Consider the following 6,455-nt stretch of genomic DNA (forward strand, 5'->3'; position numbering starts at 1 on the left):
GACAGTAGATGTAGATGTAGAGGTAGTGTACATGGCCCCTTATACACCACCCAGCCAGGGGGGTATTCCAAGTAGGCTATACGTGGTTTAGTGACAAACCTGGGTAAGTTAACTCAGAGTAAGGGGTGAACCTCCTGATAGAAGAGCTGTATGGCTTCATTCTCCAATGGCTTGTTGTAGGAGGTTTACTACTTACTCGGAGTTAACTTTTCTGGGTTTGTCACTAAACCACGTACTTGGAATACCCCCCAGGTGCTGAACCTCATCACCTGCAGGCCGTCTCGTCTCCTCCTCTGATCAGGAGGACTACCACCGTGGTGTCATCTGCAGATTTGATGGTGGTGTTGGTCAGTCACAGGGGCACAGTGGTAATACGGAGAACAGGGCTCACCATGCAGCCATTGCCAGTTTTCTTTGCCAGTGTTCAGGGGGTGGTTTCTACCACCATGGTACGACGCAACTTGCGACCAAACAACGACACTGTTACACCTGTTTCCAGAAAGCATCGTACCTGTGTCGCAATTCGCTACCTCCGACGTTCGAACACCATAGTTCCAACCAGGGACGGATTAAACAAATATGGGCCCCTGTGCACAATATCAAAAAAGGCCCCCCCTCCCCCTGACCGCGACGTTTATTTTTCACTAAATGGACCGGACAACAGTTGTCATATTTCTGACGGACCGGTAGCAGGGACGTTGATAGTATTTTGTGAGAGGTGGTGCTGATCGTATTACGGGAGGTTCGGGGGTGTCTCCCCGGGAAAATTTCGAAATTCTGGCTGTTAAATATACCCTTTTAACGCAGTTTGGAAGGGGCAAACAGAGCAAGCAGGGCCCGTTTTCTGTCTGACTCAGGTGACGTGAACATTGGCTACCTGCATGATAAGGTTTTCACTGTCAGTCTGTCAGGCTGTCAGTGAACAACAGACGGCACACCCAGACGGTTTCACCATCTTCACTGGAGATTTTAACCATGCTGATCTCAAAACTGTACTTCCAAAGCTACACCAGCATGTTGATTTTCCAACAAGAGGAGATAACATCCTGGACCTGGTCTACACTACACACAAAGGAGCATACAAAGCCACCCCCCTCCCCCACATTGGACTTTCAGACCATATCACTGTTATGCTAATGCCCGCATACAGACAAAGGGTAAAGCGAACAAACCGGTTCGTAAGCAGGTAAAAGTGTGGCCTGAGGGAGCCTCCGATGCTCTTCAAGACTGCTTTGACACAACAGACTGGGAAATGTTTAAGCAGGCAGCCACTTACAACAACCGGACAGACATAGAGGAGTATACAGACACTGTAACCTCTTACATCACCAAGTGCATCGATGATGTGACCCACACAAAAGACATCATCACTCGGGCTAACTGGAAGCCATGGCTGACAGGGGATGTCCTCAGGCTGCTGAGGGCCAGAGACAAAGCCTACAGAGCTGGGGATGAAGCTGGCATGAAAACAGCGAGAGCCAACCTGTCCCGTGGCATCAAGGAAGCAAAAAAGGAATACACTCACAAGATAACCACCCACTTCAAAGACAGCAGGAACGCACAAAGCCTATGGCAGGGCATTCAGGCCCTCACGGACTACAAGCCCGCGCCACAGAGCTGTGAGAGCAACATCCCTCTGCTCAACAACCTGAACCGCTTCTTTGCTCGCTTTGAAGCACAAAACAGCACCTGCCCATAGAAGACCCATCCCCTCTACATGAGCAGCCCCTGTGCCTCTCTGCCGACAGCGTGAAGAGGACACTTGCTGCTATCAACACCCGTAAGGCAACAGGTCCAGACAACATCCCAGGTCGTGCGCTGAAGGACTGCGCAGGGGAGCTTAAGGATGTCTTCACAGACATCTTTAACACTTCCCTGAAGCAAGCCATCGTCCCATCATGTTTCAAAGCTGCCACCATCATACCTGTGCCAAAGAAAACTGCTCCATCCTGCTTCAATGACTACCGCCCTGTGGCACTGACACCCATCATCATGAAGTGCTTTGAGCGGCTTGTCATGTCACATATCAAAGCCATTCTCCCCCCCACCCTGGACCCCTTCCAGTTTGCATACCGAGCCAAGCGGTCTACAGAGGATGCAATCTGCTCTGCCCTCCACCCAGCCCTCACCCACCTGGAAAAACGAGACTCATATGTGAGATTGCTGTTTATAGACTTCAGTTCTGCATTCAACACCATAATACCACAACAACTCATCTGCAAACTTGACAAACTGGGACTCAGTACCTACCTCTGCAAATGGCTACTGGACTTCCTCTGTCAGAGGCCCCAAGTAGTATGTGTTGGCAACAATACCTCAAGCAGCATCACACTGAGCACAGGGGCCCCCCAAGGCTGCGTGCTCAGTCCGCTGCTCTTCACCCTGCTGACGCATGACTGCACTGCAACCTACAGCAACAATCACATAGTGAAATTTGCTGACGACACAACTCTGGTGGGTCTCATCACCAAGGGCGACGAGACTCAATACAGGTTGGAGGTCGACCATCTGACCACGTGGTGCAGGGACAACAACCTCCTGCTGAATGTCAGCAAGACCAAAGAGATTGTTGTTGACTTCCGGAGAGGTCACACCCAACACCTGCCACTGACCATCGACGAGAGAGCGAGCAGCACCAAATTCCTGGGGGTGCACATCAGTGAAGACCTCTCCTGGACCACCAACACTGCATCACTGGCGAAGAGAGCTCAGCGCCGCCTGTACTTCCTGCGGAAACTCAGACGAGCAAGTGCTCCACCAGCCATCATGACCACATTCTACCGAGGCACCATTGAGAGCATCCTCTCCAGCTGTATCGCTGAGTGGGGCGGAAGCTGCACTGAATACAACAGGAAAGCCCTGCAGCGCATAGTGAACACAGCTGGAAGGATCATTGGTGCTTCACTCCCTCCCTGAAGGACATTTACACCACCCACCTCACCCGCCAAAGGCGACCAAAATTGTGAGTGATGCAAGTCACCCCGCTCACAATCTGTTTGATCTACTGCCCTCTGGGAAGAGGTACAGAAGCCTGCGCTCCCGCACTACCAGACTCACCAACAGCTTCATACACCAAGCTGTAAGGATGCTGAACTCTCTCCCTCCTCTCCCCCCTCCACCCTCAGCTACATAACATCCTGGACATTGGACCCACAATGGCCGCCTGCACTACTCCACTTGCACACTTGAACACTTGCACACTTGTACACTTTGCAACTTGGTGTTGTTGTCCTGAAAACACAACACTTCTGCTGCTCTTACATAACTTGCACCACTATGCCACTTTCTTTATTACTTAGGTCAAACAGAACTACCCAAGCCTTTTATTGGCCTGACTTTGCACTAGTATTTTATTGACTGTCTATGCACAATTTCAACCAAATTTTGCTGCTCTTATTTTTTCATTATTATATGTGCCCTCTTATTTACTTATTTACTTACTTTTTTGTTTACTTGAATGTTATGTTTGTCTGTGGACTTAAATTGGTAAAATATGTCTTGTCTTCACCGTGGGATAGTGAGAAACGTAATTTCGATCTCTTTGTATGTCTAGAACATGTGAAGAAATTGACAATAAAGCTGACTTTGACTTTGACTTTGACTTTGACTTCACTGCTGCTTGACACTAACCTGACCCTAGCCAGATGAATTTCGTTCCGCTTAGCTCCGCCTAGCTTCACTCACATCCATCTGGGACCTCTTCCATTGAGAGTGATTTCTGCAACCAATTTTATGGTACAGCCAATCAGGACGCAGGGCGGGAGTTTCATAGATGTGACATAGCGTAGAAGCAACTGTGAGACTGTTATCAGTGTCACGGGTTGGCTTCGATGTGAGTGGTTGAAGTAGCACGTCAATAGATGACGGACAAGTGGCTTATTCAATCATATGCAAGCATTTTTTGATTAGGCCCAGCCTTCTGAAGCAACACTTTAATGGATCGTTTCCAGATGGATGAGTGGAGCTAGGCGGAGCGAAATTCATCTGGCTAGTGTCAGGTTAGCTTGACACTACATGCATGGAGACATATTTCACGTTAACAGTGGAGATGTTAGCAAAACTGTAGCGTTTGGTAAATGGAGATGCAGATCATCTCCCTAATTAATTTGTTAGCGCAACAGCCCACATTATGCGCTCACTCCAGCACAGCGAGACGAGTGAAATAAGTGTAGGCCTATCTGTCATCGGCATCGCCATAGGCTATTTGCTACGATGTAAGCTACTGTTAGCCCTACAACAAGTCGCGATTTATTAGGCTATCCAGTCGCTATGCTGTTTTCATGAACATTGCAGGAATCCACTTCATTCACCTACCCACGAGTGGTTCAGTGTCAGTTTCACTTTCGCAAACACGCATACACATTGAATAAGCACTCAAAGCCTACCACTTCCACCTAATGTTATGCCTCTATATTTTATGAATTAAGTATTTATTGATCAGGAAAACATTTAATTTATTTTTTCTTTCGGTCCGTGGTTCCATAATACCATTCAGTTGTGCCGCAAATTAACAGACAGAAGCACCGGGCATAATCTAGCCTAAATTCATAGCAGTTTTTTTTTTTTAATCTGAGGGCCCCCATTGGCTGAGGGCCCCTGTGCACGTGCATACTTGGCACAAGCCATGATCCGTCCCTGGTTCCAACAACGTTGTTGATGATGCAGCGATACATATCATTGGTGGAAACAGTGGCAACGTGTAATACCCCACCCCCTAGAAATGTTCTGTCACGGCCTATGCCGACATGTTTCTAATCTAAACCGAGTGATTAATGCTGGTATTGTCATTGCCATCAGCCAAAACCTAAACCTATTGCAAGCATATAAAATAGTTAACTTAAACAGACCAATATGAGTCATTATTTGTGTTAAATATCTATGTGTTGGAAAAAATATATAGCCTGGACAAATATCTGGGTATCCCATAGGTTATCAATTGTCTCGTGGCTTAACGGCAGCGCGTTGGTGCACTGCGCCCTCGGCCGGAGTTCGCATCCAGTCTCTTCCTTTCATCTCTGAGTAAGAGTAGGCCTACGAGACACAACAATAGGATTTGACCATACATATTTATGTATATAGTTACTCTACATCGAGAGACCATAGGTACAAGACATCAGTCAAAAACAATTTAATCTACGTGTCACACTAGTTCACCTGCAGGTAGCGAGAAGCAAGAGGACAATCTCACATCAGAAGAAAATCGAACCTACAACATTGGGATAATAACTGCTTTAGCCACTACACCATTTATCACTACTGTTACAAGGGTCTGGGAAGATTATAATACTAAAAGCAAGGCAATACTTGAATTAACATAAATAGCAAGAATGAGCCAAGTAGGGGAGTCAGTGTCTTAATCAAAATTAAGCTACAGGATAGATCAATCATTGAGTCACGAGATAAACATCCACTTCGCAATTTTTGGTTAGGCGGTTGTGATTTTTGGTCAGGCGCTCCGGACACCAACAGGAACTACCAAGGAACGACACAAGTGCGACTGCCTAGGGGCAGTAGTTCAAACGACCAAACTTTGCGTCCTTGTTTGCGATTGAGAGTTCGAACTACCCTTTCTAGAAACACCAAATCCAAGAACGATGGAGCGAACTACCATGGTTGCGACGCAAGTTAGCAAACGATGCTTTCTAGAAACGACCCCCAGGATGAGAGTGGTGAGGAAGCAAAAAAACACAAAAATAAATGTGCACTACTGGTTTTGGCTCCAGTCTTTTGGACTATTGGACGCTATTGGATTTGTTGTTTTTGCTGTGTCACACTGTAAACCCGGACAAGTTGGATAAACCCAAAATATTTGAGGAAAATAATTACCTTTGTTTTTTACATTTGTTTATTCAACCAATTTAAGTTTAAAGAAAATCACAAGATTTGATTTTAGTACCAATAAGTAAAGCAGCTAAGTCAAGTAAGCAATTAAGTCAACAAGATCAGTTCAATAAAGTTCCTTGTATGTAAAACTATGGAGCCTCAGAATGGGACAATAGACAGCAGATAGCAGTACACTGAACTGCCATCAGCAAGGAAGACATAGGCGTACAACACAGTTGGGTGATAAAGCCTGAACTGTGAGACATCTACAGGTGTACAGATTAATGCTACTTGACAAATTAATCTGTTTTCCATGAAATAATGCAAAGAGTCTAGTAGGTCTGGTAGTCTAGGTTTTTTTCAACAGACTTCTCTGCACTGGTTACCCTGTTCATAGTCCAAGCATTTGCCAATATTTAACTGTATCTTCTGATTGTATACTAATAAAGAGAATGAGAAATAAACACGTTTGAGAAATAAATACATGGTTATCATAACATCTAATGAGTGCCTAAGACATTTGTTCTAATGTCTGCCTACCTATATAAATCTCATCAGTAAGCTAGAGCAGTGGTACGCGGACGCGTGGGGGTACGTGAAGCCACTCCAGTGGGAACGTGAGATTTTAAAAT

This window comes from Alosa alosa, chromosome 3, assembly GCF_017589495.1.
Source record: "Alosa alosa isolate M-15738 ecotype Scorff River chromosome 3, AALO_Geno_1.1, whole genome shotgun sequence".
Taxonomy (NCBI): domain Eukaryota; kingdom Metazoa; phylum Chordata; class Actinopteri; order Clupeiformes; family Clupeidae; genus Alosa; species Alosa alosa.